This window comes from Bombina bombina, chromosome 1 (assembly GCF_027579735.1).
Source record: "Bombina bombina isolate aBomBom1 chromosome 1, aBomBom1.pri, whole genome shotgun sequence".
NCBI classification, from domain to species: domain Eukaryota; kingdom Metazoa; phylum Chordata; class Amphibia; order Anura; family Bombinatoridae; genus Bombina; species Bombina bombina.
Window position 1 is genome coordinate 192,723,429 of NC_069499.1, and position 12,918 is coordinate 192,736,346.

At 39.4% G+C, this 12,918-nt stretch overlaps 1 protein-coding gene across 1 annotated transcript in view; it reads right to left on the minus strand.

Moving 5' to 3' along the window:
* The window catches only part of LOC128645054 (prostaglandin reductase 2), a 184,889-nt gene extending 178,550 nt beyond the window's left edge, over nt 1-6,339 (minus strand). Inside the window, exon 1 of the mRNA XM_053697804.1 lies at nt 6,287-6,339. The gene's annotated coding sequence lies outside the window, so the exon portion shown is untranslated. The remainder of the gene's footprint in view (nt 1-6,286) is intronic.
* Nucleotides 6,340-12,918: the final 6,579 nt, after the last annotated feature.

The following is a 12,918-nucleotide window of genomic DNA, read 5'->3' on the forward strand; positions in this document are numbered from 1 at the left end:
TCTGGTTTTCTACAATTATATTTCAATGTGTCCTATAAATTTTAACTAATATATTTATTAATTATTAAATATATTGTATTATAACCCGGCCATATACTGACATTCTCTATCATTATATTTCTGCTTATGATTGACTTTTCTGTATGAACTTTGAAGTTTCTTATTTTGTCCAATCTGTAAGAGCTTCCATCGTTGTGTTAGAATCAGGGGTGGGCAACTATCGGCCTTCCAGATGTTATGGAGTACATCTCCCATGATCTTTGCCAGCATTATGGCTGATAGAGCATTATGGGAGATGTAGTCCATAACATCTGGAGGGGCCAATAATTGCCCACCCCTGTGTAAGACTATATCTAGTTTAGGATCTATTTTTATATCTCATACAGGTAGAAAACCCTTTATCCAAACTGCATGGGATAGGAAAATGTTTTGATTTCGGAATAGTTTGGATTTCAGAATATATATCTGTAAAATGGGACAGTTTGGAGAGGGGATGGAACCAAAATTAAACAACAATATCTTATGCCATTTAGGTATGATTTACATGTCATAATACAGTTTATATTTGCAACCTAAAGGTAGTTTTATAAATGTAATACTGCTGTATACATACTGTAGTAGCATCGGAAAGACAATAGTACTGTAATCAGAAATTGTTTTTAATAAATATAGACTAGGATTTGCATTTAGAGCACAAAAAAAAGAAACAGACGGACAGAGAAGAATCGAATAATTCTGTAACACAGAATAGATGGAGCGCATCCAAGATCTAATTGCCGTATTAAAGGAACACTCAAGTCAAAATTAAACTTGTGATTCAGATACTGCATGCAATTTTAAACAACTTTCCAATTTACTTCCATTAACAAAATGTGCACAGTCTTTTTATATTTACACTTTTTGAGTCACCACTCCTACTGAGCATGTGCAAGAATTCACTGCATATACGTATATGCATTTGTGATTGGCTGATGGCTGTCACATGATACAAGGGGAGTGGAAATAGACATAACTTTGCAATTTATTTAACAAAAATCTACTTCTCTTTTGAACTTCAGACTAAGTGCTATTGCATTGTCTTCTTATCATGCATTTGTTGATTATGCAAATCTACTGTATTGACTGGTCCTTTAAAAACAACACTTTACTGTATAACATAAAATGATATATACACTCACAAAGGTGCCCTGAAACATATGAGGTATGTTTCTGCCGTGATGATTATTTTTGTCCCACTCCAGTCATATAGTCCCAGTATCCACCTAATGTCTGTTTGTTGTCCTGACTCAATAATAGTCCATAAACAATATACACTTGGGGATCTGTTTAGTATCCGTGGCTAGCAGGGACAGTAGTAAATAAAATACTATAATATATGGAGATTGTGTGAAAATCACTACAAGGATAAACCGTAATAACCCGGCTGCAGTCCAAACCGTGCTGTGTGCACACTCATTTCTCCTAAAAAAATTGGCGTGGCCTTACGCATTTCGCGGGCTCCTCCACGCTTCATAAGAGGCTATCACAGACAGAGAAGACTGTGACTTACAGGCAGGGATAAAAGTAATTTTTGATCATTTTTATTTAAAAAAAAAAAAAAATTTAATTACAAAGTTTGGATTTCAGAATAAGTTTGGTTTTTGCAATGTCCTTCTCATATTTTACTTTTAGTTAGCTAACCATCCCCACTTCACATGTAAGGTCTACTAGAAAGCATGCCTTAAAGAGACATAATACTCATATGCTAAATCACTTGAAAGGGAAGCAGTATAACTGTAAAAAGCTGACAGAAAATATCACCTGAACATCTCTATGTTCAAAAGGAAGATATTTTACCTCACTATTTCCTCAGCTCACCAGAGTAAGAGCTGTGTAAAAAGTTATCTTTGGGGGGGCATGTCTTAGCAGACACCATGACAAGTCGCAAAAAGAGAAGCTCCACATAAATCTGAGATAACTCGCTGTATATCGTTTTTATATACCTACTTCTCCTTACTAATAAAGTATCATCTGACAGAGGAAGATTAGCTGAATCGAATGCTATCAAAGTGGCACTAGCTTTCCTACGGATATAAACCTTGCAACCCTCAAGAAGTGCGTCTCTTATATGGTGGGCATAGACAGAAAGAATGTCTACAAACCCCCCCCCTCGGTTTTCCGGTGTCAGCAGGTCTAATTTGCTCGGAGTCTGTGTCCACACTGGGGGGCTATCTAGAACGTGGATTACACTGCAGCTAACATTTGTGGTGGAGGAGAGAGGGCCCTAATAGGACATAGCATGGAGGCCTTAGCAGCTGTAGATGCCTGGGAGCGCACATTGACAAACGCGATTGCGCAAGCTATGAACAGCTTCAGGGGGATCTTAGCTCACTACTCTTTGCAGCTGTGGCTTATCGTGCTGCTTCCTCTCCGGAGTCCTCTGAGCACTGCTATTCGTTAGACATTAACATTCATCACCTGGAACTGACGGTAAAGACAGGATACCTTTCCGCTCAATACTCCACGGCTGTGATGCTGCTGCGTCACAGTGCCCTACACCAAGCTCCACTGACATAGAGAGGAAGGCGGCAGGGTTGTCTAACACACTGGCGAGATTGAACTTCATTGAGCAGAAACCAGGTACAAATCTACATTCTAAGCCTCTGGTCTTGCTGGACTATGGATGGCAAGATATTTGGATAACATTTAATACCAAGGGCAAACGAGACTGGACTGCCGGGTATGGGGAAGCCTTCCTTCATTTTACAGATTGAGAACTTAATTGCCCAAAGGTAGCCTGATTATAAAGGGCACCCCTCACTGCATACCTGCCTCAGTGCTATGGCAAGCCTGTTCCCTCAGCAGTCACTATTCTACATGCAAGCAGACTGGGAATCGGATAATGTTAATAACGGACACGGAGTCCCAGCCATACAGCTCGAGGCTAGACAGACTCAAGTACACATTGCCAGTTTACACCAGACTGAGATTCCCAAGTTAAAATACATAATGTTCTCTTATTATGATATAGCTTAACCTGATCTCCTACCTCCCCCCCGAAGTTTATGTGCACAACTCTATTGCTTATAATTAAGTTGTGGATAATGTGGTTTTATGTTCTCTTTGTTATCTGTTATTGATTGGTTTTTACTTTATTATATGATTCAAGAGGATTATCCGATGCTTTCTATAACAAATCCTATCTTCTATCAAGACAGACAGGGGTATGCAAATTACATTTAGGTCCTGAGGTATACCAATATAAGGACCCTACATTATTATGGAAATTATGTTAGTGTTACAGGGGCAGCATATATATGGCTAGCTATTCAATCCCTAGCTAAGACAGTTTTAGAGGTTTCTAGCTGCGAAATCACGAGTTTCCACTTTATATGACTATACTTAGATACTTCCCTATGTTACAGTGGGGTATATTGGAGTGTATCCTATTGCATTATATTACTTATTGAGACGAGAATTTTGTTTTCAAGGGACCCTATCAGGAGACCTAGAATTAAGCTCAGCATCCTTCAGCACTGCCTGCGGCCGAGGTAGTTGGCATGCTGAGAATTTTACTTGCACGAATCAAAGAAAACTAACCCAAGTTGAATATTAGTACGGACTCTCTGTGGCCTTAAAGGGAGACACTGAACCCATTTTTTTTTTATGTAAAGCTGTTTAAAGGAACACTAAAGTCAAACTAAATCTTCATGAGTCAGATAGAGCATGCAATTTTAAGCAACTTTCTAATATTACTCCTATTATCAATCTTTCTTCGTTCTCTTTGCAAACTTTATTTGAAAAAGAAGGCATCTAAGTTTTTTTTGTCAGGACACTGGACAGCACTTTTTATTGGTGGATGAATGTATCCACCAATCAGCCAAGAACAAACCAGGTTGTTCACCAAAAATGGGCCAGCATCTAAACTTACATTTTTGCATTTCAAATAAAGATACCAAGAGAATGAAGAAAATTTGATAATAGGAGTAAATTAGAAAGTTGCTTAAATTTCATGCTCTATCTGAATCACAAAGAAAAAATTTGGGTCAGTGTCCCTTTAAGTTAGGTTCACTAAGCATATAGCTTGCTGCTGATTACACAGACCCATTATAGTATGAACCTGGCATATTAGGAAGTATAGCTAACTAGTCTGGCTCCTCCATTCTCGAGGAACTCCTTGTGACCTAGTCATACTTAAGCATTTCTCTCAGCCTAAGCCCCAAAACATAGCCACAAAAAGCAGCTGCATTATAGCAGCTTTGAATAGCCCCTATGAATCTAGATCAAGCCTGTTGTAAGAAAAACACAGTAAGTGGACACAACAGACCCCGGAGGCTCCTTGTTTCTTATACCGTTCATAAGATGTTTAGCCTGCTACACCTTCTCACTCTTATCTTTAGGTCCAAGAGTGACCGTGTGTTTTACATTAGAGCTCCTCCCTAAGTCATTAAGCCTACATGGGTCCATGAGTGGCCTGCTGAAACATTCGCGGTGCATACATCTTATATATAAAATGTAAAATGAGGTTCCATCCCTTCAGTTTGGTAGTAACTTTTTTTGAATGGATTTGTACTGATCTTCTGTATTTAGACAGCCTTGTTTTGTATTCGCTCATCCTTCCAGCTCTGAATGTCAAGGCCAACTCAATTCACAAATGTACCTAATGCATTTACTACTGAAACTCTTGAATGTTGTTGTTAACATGTATAACCTCAATAAAAATTAATAAAAAATAAGTTATCTTTCAGTTACTGCCAGCTACAGGGTAAAAAGAAAAAAGAAAGAAATGAACAGCAGCCAATCAGCATCAGCAGTGCTGAGGTCATGAACTCTTTTACTGTGATCTCATGAGATTTCAATTAACTCTCATGAGATTTCATAGTAAACTTCCTTAATACTATATAGGAAATAACATGAGTGTACATGAGGCACGCTCCTTTGCAGGTCCTGGACAGGCATACTGATTTGCTGCTAAAAGTCCTTTACAATGGGGTGTGAATACTTAGGGACATTTTGAGGTAAAATATCTTTCTTTTTTACATAGAGATGTTCAGGTGATTTTTAATAGTTAGCGTTTTACAACTATGCTGCATCACTTTCAAGTGTTTCAACATTTGGGTATTATGTCCCTTTAATACAAATGTTGTTAGCGAATAGATATTCTACTTATAATCGTGTGTCCATAGTACCTTTTCTTAAAACTTAAAAGGGATATTACAGAAATTTGGATTTTTCTTATAGAGCGTAATTGCTGATATTTGTAGCACTAATTCATAAGTAAAGCAATTTGGTAAGTACTACCCAGAGGCATAACTATAGGGGGCTCTAGTATGATACTTCAATCAGTAGAGGCATCACTATAGGGGGTGGGTATGGTGGGGCCTAGTCTCTACTTGCATCATGTCTAGCACCTAAGTATAAGAAAAGTGTTTGGATTTGCCCTTACAAATTGGTGGCAGAGTTTCCACAATGGCCGCCACAGTGTTGCTGCACAAATGCGGATCCTCTGGAACAGATTAACCAATGGGGGTACAAGTTACAAGTACAAGTGTAAAACACAGGACTCCCAATTTTAAAATACCCTTTATTTGCATATCTGGTGATATGACATAAAGAAATATACTGTACTTTTATATATACATTGAGGCATCACTATTTTGAGTTTGTTTTTTAGCTGATTTTAGAAAACAACAATTTATTATATAAAAATGGATACAGTTGATCAAATCCCAAGTTGTTGCAAGGTTAACTATTTCAGTAACATTTTTGTGATTTTAATGGCAGAAACCATGTTAAAGTTTAAATATGAGAAATTTAAAATTATTTTAGCTTTCAGAATATCAGTGATGACACAAGATTTTCACAATTTAAATTCTTATTTCATAAAGTGATTTTACTAATCCAGATCTGATTTTTAGGAACAAAAAACAAACAAACAATGTGTCACACTCACACTCTCATTAGTGTGACTTGCAGCTACGAAACTATATTTTGCCAAAAGGGCAAAGTTTGAATGTTAGTGCAAAGTATAAAAAAAAAATTGAAGCATAGTTTACACATAAAAACAATTACCACTTAAAATAAGGTAGATATTTTTAAAGCAGATTTCCTTGTTGATTTAAGCGAGGACAAAACAGACAGACAAATATTCGGTCTGTGAACGCAAACTTATGACAAACATCAGCACTTCCTATTATGGGAAGAATATGTGTATTTAGTTCGCGTGACTATGTGGCACAACTACTCCAAAACGTCGCTTAGCTATATAACGCGATTTAAACAAAACCAGTCACGTGATAGAGCTCACCTGAGACCCGATAAGAAGACGCTACTTTGTTTTTCTTTGTAGCCCACCCTCTGAACTAGGTCACAGATCCACTGCGCATGTGTGACATTGCTTAAAGCGGCGATGAAGGTGGGTGGGGACCATCTTTTAAAGCTAGAGTTTAAAAGTTATAGCTTCTGCCTATTGATTTATTTTGTATTTTTTTTTATTATTGTTGCAGTTTGCCTTTCAAAAAAAACAGGACTCGTTAATATTTAAACCGTTCTAAAACATTGGGCAGCACAAATCCAGAGTATTTGTAAAATTACCTGTAATGTGGAAGAAAACATCTGAGTAAGGTTGTACGGTGTACGCAAATATAAACTATTGGTTTTCTTTCAGTGTATAGCAGTTTCAGATAAAGTCTGTGTATACCCAAAGTCACAATGTTACATGCTGAAAATCCCATGTGTACCAGTATTGTGCCAGTTGTTCTTAATAGATGTTTAATTATAGTAGTTTGGAAATACCAGCCAGCGCTGGTAAACTCTCCCCTTTATAAAAACAGATCTGGAATGTTATTATTCATCAGTTGTAATGAAGTGCTATAACTTACTTTTTAATATAGCAATGAAATTCTAATACCCAGCGCTCCAACCACCCACTTTCAAAGTACATTTTTTGTGTGAGCTAAATGTTTGAACTGTTATCCAATCAGCGCTGTTCCCTTTGGGCGCCATTTGTTATAGCTAGAGTGCTGATTGGACAACAATTCAATCCTTTAGCACACAGAAAAAACTGACTTTGAATTTGGGGGCAGAGCGCAGGGTATTTGAATTTCATATCTATATTAAAAAGTAAGTTATAGCGCATCTTTATTACAACTGATGAATTAAACTCCATCTAAAATATCACTAACATTCCGGATCTGTTTTTATAAAGGGGAGAGATTACCATCACTTTAATTACTGGCATAATAGATAGGTGCCTCTCTACTAAGTAAGCTAAATATGTATTTTAGTTTTTTTTCTATTGAAACATTAATTTCAATGTATTCTCTTTGTGTCACCCATACAAATTGTATGTCCATGATCTGCAAACGCTAAAACTGAGCTGACCCCTGAGGGACATGATGTGGGAATGTGGCTTCACTCTGGTGTAATTATATTTAGTTGAGCAGAGGGCACAATAGAGAAGACGCAGTTCTGCACACATAATAGAGGATACTTTGCAATAAATACAAATATAAGTGAAGTGACAAGTGTACAATTATTCTGCAGCTGTTATAAAAATGCATTTATCTTTTATATGATTATAGTTATGTTCAGTATTAAAGGGACACTCAATCAAAATTAAACTTTCATTATTCAGATAGAGCATGCCATTTTAAACAACTTTCCAATTTACTTCCATTAACTAAATGTGCACAGTCTTTTTGGGCGCGATCCGATAAACGGCGTAGTTTGCGGCGCAAGCGAGGGAACCCGCGTCGCCCGCAGTTTCAGCTCGCAAATCTAGCTATCCAATATTCAGCTCCGTCAGATGCTAAACTGGCGTAAGTAGGAAAAACCGGCGAGCAGGCAAAATGTGCGCAAATACACATTTTAGTCGTCGCAAGTACTTGCGCCAGTATTTTGTTCACGTAAACTCTCAATAAAGTGTAGTTTTATGCAAATTAGCCTACGACTCGTAAAAAATAACGCCAGTTCTAAGAGATGCGCCACGTAATGACGAGATTCAAAATTCATACTTAAACCCCTGCGCAGCCGCCATTTTCTTCAGTGTGTTTGGTCGGTTCTTGGAGCTACAGCACACTACAGTGAGTAGGAGAAAGTCGTTAGAGTAGAGAGAGAGGCGCATTGCATAATATTTAGTTAGGTCGGATTTGGTGGATTTGCTAAGCTTGTACATTTACTGTCACTTTTTTACATATTGCACACATTTTGCATACACACATATACAAAATACACAACACTTTTTTTTTTCTAACACCTTACACATTTTATTTATCTTTTACAGTTTGAAAGGCTGAGTGTTTGGGTTGTGATTGTGTGTGATTGAAGTTGGAGTGAGTGTGTGTAGTGTGAGGATGTCAGGGAGAGCTAGGGCTGGGGGGAGGAGGGAAGGGGAGTTGCAGGGAGAGGATTATGGACAGGAGGAGCAGCAGGGTCCCCGTCAGGGAGTGAGCGGAGTGGGGAGAGGGAGAGCCAGAAGGGGAGGATGGGAGTGGGGTTGCCCCAGGCAGGCACACTCAGAAGAGGGATAGAGGGTGCACATGGGGATAGAAGGGGGGAGGAGGGAGAGGATAGGGAGGAACCCACACCAGGGACATCCCAGGGAGGAGCCAGGCGGCCCAGGACGAGGAGCGTATGAGGTGTCCTAACTTCACATTTGCAGAAAACCTCGCTCTAGTCCAGGCTGTCCTGGAGAACCATACTGCCCTCTTTGGACAAGAGAAGGGCAAAGGAGTTGCCCGTAGGCGTAAAGATGCCTGGCAGAAGGTGTTGGAGGCCGTTAATGGTGTGTCCCAGCAGAGGAGGAATGTGGATGGCCTAAAGAAGAGGTGGAATGACTGTAAGAGGAGAGTTAAGGAGAAGATGGGCCAAGAAGCAATGTCCCAGAGGGCAACAGGAGGTGGGCCTAACTATGAGGCGGAATACAACGAGTGGCAGGAGCTGATTCGTAGGTCCCTGAGCATCACAGCAGTCCGTTGACTTCCAGGGGCTCGTGACTCAGGGATTGCAACATCAGCGCAGCATGCTGGTGAGTAACATCCCACACACCAGTATTATATGTATTTGAGTTATAACATCCTATATTGTCACACATTCATGTACACAATGAGGAGCATGGTATTTTGCCTACTAACAACAAAATCTACAATGAGATTTAACATTAAAGGGACATGAAACCAAATAATTTTAGTTCATTATTCAGATAGAGAATACAGTTTGCAACAACATCCCAATTTACTTCTATTATCTATTTTTCATCATTAGTTTCATAATCTTAGTTTATTAAATATCAATGCACATGGGTGAGGCAATCACACGAGGCATTGATGTGCAGCCACCAATCATCAGCTTATGAGCCTATCTAGAAATGCTTTTCAGCTAAGAATATCAAGAGAATGAAGCAAATTAGGTAATGGAAGTAAATTACAAAGTTGTTTAAAATTGCATGCTCGTCTAGCTGAATCATGAAAGAATAAAAATGGGTTGCATGTCCATTTAATGCTACTTAACACATTTGAAATTCATGATATGAGGTGGAATAGTGAAATTACTAACATGTCTCAGAGTAACACAGGCCACAAGCAACATGTAGAGTTTTCGGTAAATGGACACTATAGTCATCACAACCATAGTGTCACTTAAAGAACACATTTTCTCCATCACTGACATGTACACAGAACTATTGTATGAAGCACATACATGTATACTTTGCATATTAAAAACCATCATATCACAAATCTCAATGTGCACATGCATGTTATAGAGTTTGACATGAGAATGTGGATAGGCCCTAGCATGTACATTGTATGCCCACATGGATATATATCTGACTGTACTAATCCCTCTCATCATTTGACTCCTCCACAGAACCTCCAGTCACCAGGGTGCCAACGCCCATGCATCCCCCTCCAACACCGGAACAAAGTATTTCTCCACCTCGACCACCGGTCCGGAGAGTCCAGCAGGAGTATGCCAGGCATGACCTGGGTTGGACTGCCTCAATTGAGAATCCCAATGTTATGCCGCCAGCATTACAGGAGGATACCTGGCAGGAGCCCTGGCCGGAGGACTATTCCTTTGGCTTGGAGGGGGAGCCAAGCCAGCCCCGAAGGGTAGATGTCTTTACCCCCCCAAAGAATATCATGCCACTCAGGGATTCTACCAGCAGGCTGAGTGGATGCACACCAGCAGGCAATGGGACTATCAGTCCATGCGGACATCTGCACCATCGGCAGCAGTTGGAAGAGCTCCACCAGCTGAAATTCCGGGGGCCTGCACCCCCAGCTGAGATTCCTCGCCCTGCACCCCCAGCTGAAATTCGGGGCCTGCACCCCCAGCTCAGATTCCTCGCCCTGCACCCCCAGCTGAGATTCCTCGCCCTGCACCCCCAGCTGAGATTCCTCGCCCTGCACCCCCAGCTGAGGATTCCGGGGCCTGCACCCCCCAGCTGAGATTCCGGGGCCTGCGTCACCAGCTGAGGATCGAGAAATGGAACCGATGCCTATAGTCCCTGCTGGGAAAAGAGCCCATGGATCCACTGACTTCCGCCATGGGCGAAGAATACATTTCCCTACAGAGGAGGCAAACATTGACCTTCGAGAGTCTCATGTCAACCTGCGAGAGAATGCAAGGGACCAACGCAGGTTCTATAGGAGCCAACAGACATCACAACAGCGTTCCATTGAGCTGCAAAGGGACATGGCAGCATCTCTAACTGCTATGGTACAAAACCAATCGCAAATGCTGAGAGTCATTTCTGACATGCAAATCCAGAGTGACAACAGATGGAGGGAACAGAACCAACTGTTGGGTGTGTTGGTGGAGCATTTCACCCACCAGCAGGACATCGCCTCAAGCATCTCATCTGTGACCAGCACTCCTGCAGGATCCACTGGATCCACACAACCCAGGAGAGGCAGGAGACCCACTCCAGGCCCCTCAGCCCCCTCATCTAAGAGGCCTAAAAGAAAATAAATCTTATTATATTTCATCCTAAATATTGTCCTCTGTTATTTACCATATAATTGTCATCCACATCCATGTGAGGTGTGTTTTAGTACAGTAATATTGTTAAAACATATAATAATACCTGTGTTGAAATGGGCCAAAAAGGTATTATTATCATGTTTCTGACATATTCCTGTTCGATAAACCACATCACATAGTTGTGTATGAACGGTACATATAGTAATATTCACTTCTAAGATGTAAATCAAGGTTTCTCACATCCAATATAAATTGACACGTGGGTATATATAACTAATAATGTATTTACAGAAGGTGTGAACATAAGGTATACATATCCATTATCCTCATTCTTAATGATAGTCAATAAATCATAGTGAACTAAACATGAATGAAACAAATGAGAAATATACAGTAATTAGGGTTGTTAAAGGGACATGAAAGCAAAATGTTTTCTTTCATGATTTGTAAAGAGCATACAATTATAAACAACTTTCTAATTTTCTTCTATTATATTTCATATCATTCTATTGATATTCTTTGCTGAAAAGCATATCTAGATATGCTTGGTAGCTGCTGATTAGTAGCTGGATATAGATGCCTCCTGTGATTGGTTCACTGTGTGCATTGCTATGTCTTCATTAAAGTATATCTAAAGAATAAATCAAAATAGGTAATAGAAGTAAATTGGAAGGTTTTTTAAAATGATATTCTCTATCCTTAATCATGAAAGAAAATGTTTGGGTATAGTGTCCCTTTAAGGGAAGGGGGTTGGGATGTAGTAGTTTCACTTACATGCAGTGGAAATCCGAAGTGTGTAATTCTGCAAGACATGATATATACACATGGAATGGTTGGTGAGGTACTGTCAAACATCATAATACATGTGAATGTTACGTTTACTGTACTTATGAATAAGTAACTTACAGGTGAAGTATTCCCGGATGACATAATCCCTCACTTCATTCCTCCTCAGTGTCCCCCTGTCCACATCCTCAGGTACAGGAACCAGCTGCTGCTGCTGCTCTGGGTTAATGTCCCCCAACAAACGTGTGTCCACAGCAATGTTGTGTAGAATACAGCAAGCATTGACAATGGAACACACTTTGTTGGGGTTATACTGTAGTGCTCCGCCTGTAACATCCAGACACCTGAACCTGGTTTTTAATAGGCCAAAGCTCCTTTCAATGACATTCCTTGTTCTTATGTGTGCCTCTGGTACCTGAGTTTGTGCTCTGTAATGGGGTGCACCAAGGGGGTTAATAGCCATGGTCTGCAGCCGTACCCTGCGTCACCTGTCATGTAACATATGTATTTGGATTACTACAGGTACATCATGTGCTTTAAAGGGACATAACATGAATTTCATATAAAAGATAGATTTAATAAAAACATTAGATTTGTGCATTATAAGCAATCTACTTTTATGCCAGTATTAGTCTAGACCAAAAATCTATTTTAAAGGACCAGTCAACACAGTAGATTTTCATTATCAAAAAATGCAAGATAACAAGACAATGCAATAGCACTTAGTCTAAAATCAAAGTTATTTTTTATGACAATTTAAAAAGTTATGTATTTTGAAACTCCCCCTGTACCATGTGACATCCATCAGCCATTCACAAATGCATACTCACTTATTCTTGCACATGCTCAGTAGGAGCTGGTGACTCAAAAATATAAAAGATACAAATACTGTGCACATTTTGTTAATGGAAGTAATTTAAAGAGTTGATTAAAATTAAAAGTCCTATCTGAATAATGAAAGTGCAATTTATACTAGACTGTCCCTTTAATAAGAACCTGCAATTTTTATCAGCTTTATAATTTACTTCTATTAGATCATTTTATCCATTCTATAGATAACTTTTGCTGACAAGCATATTAGATATGCTCATTAGCTGCTGATTGGTGGCTGCACATAGAAGCCTCATATGATTGGCTCATCTATGTGCATTGCTATTTTTTCAAAAA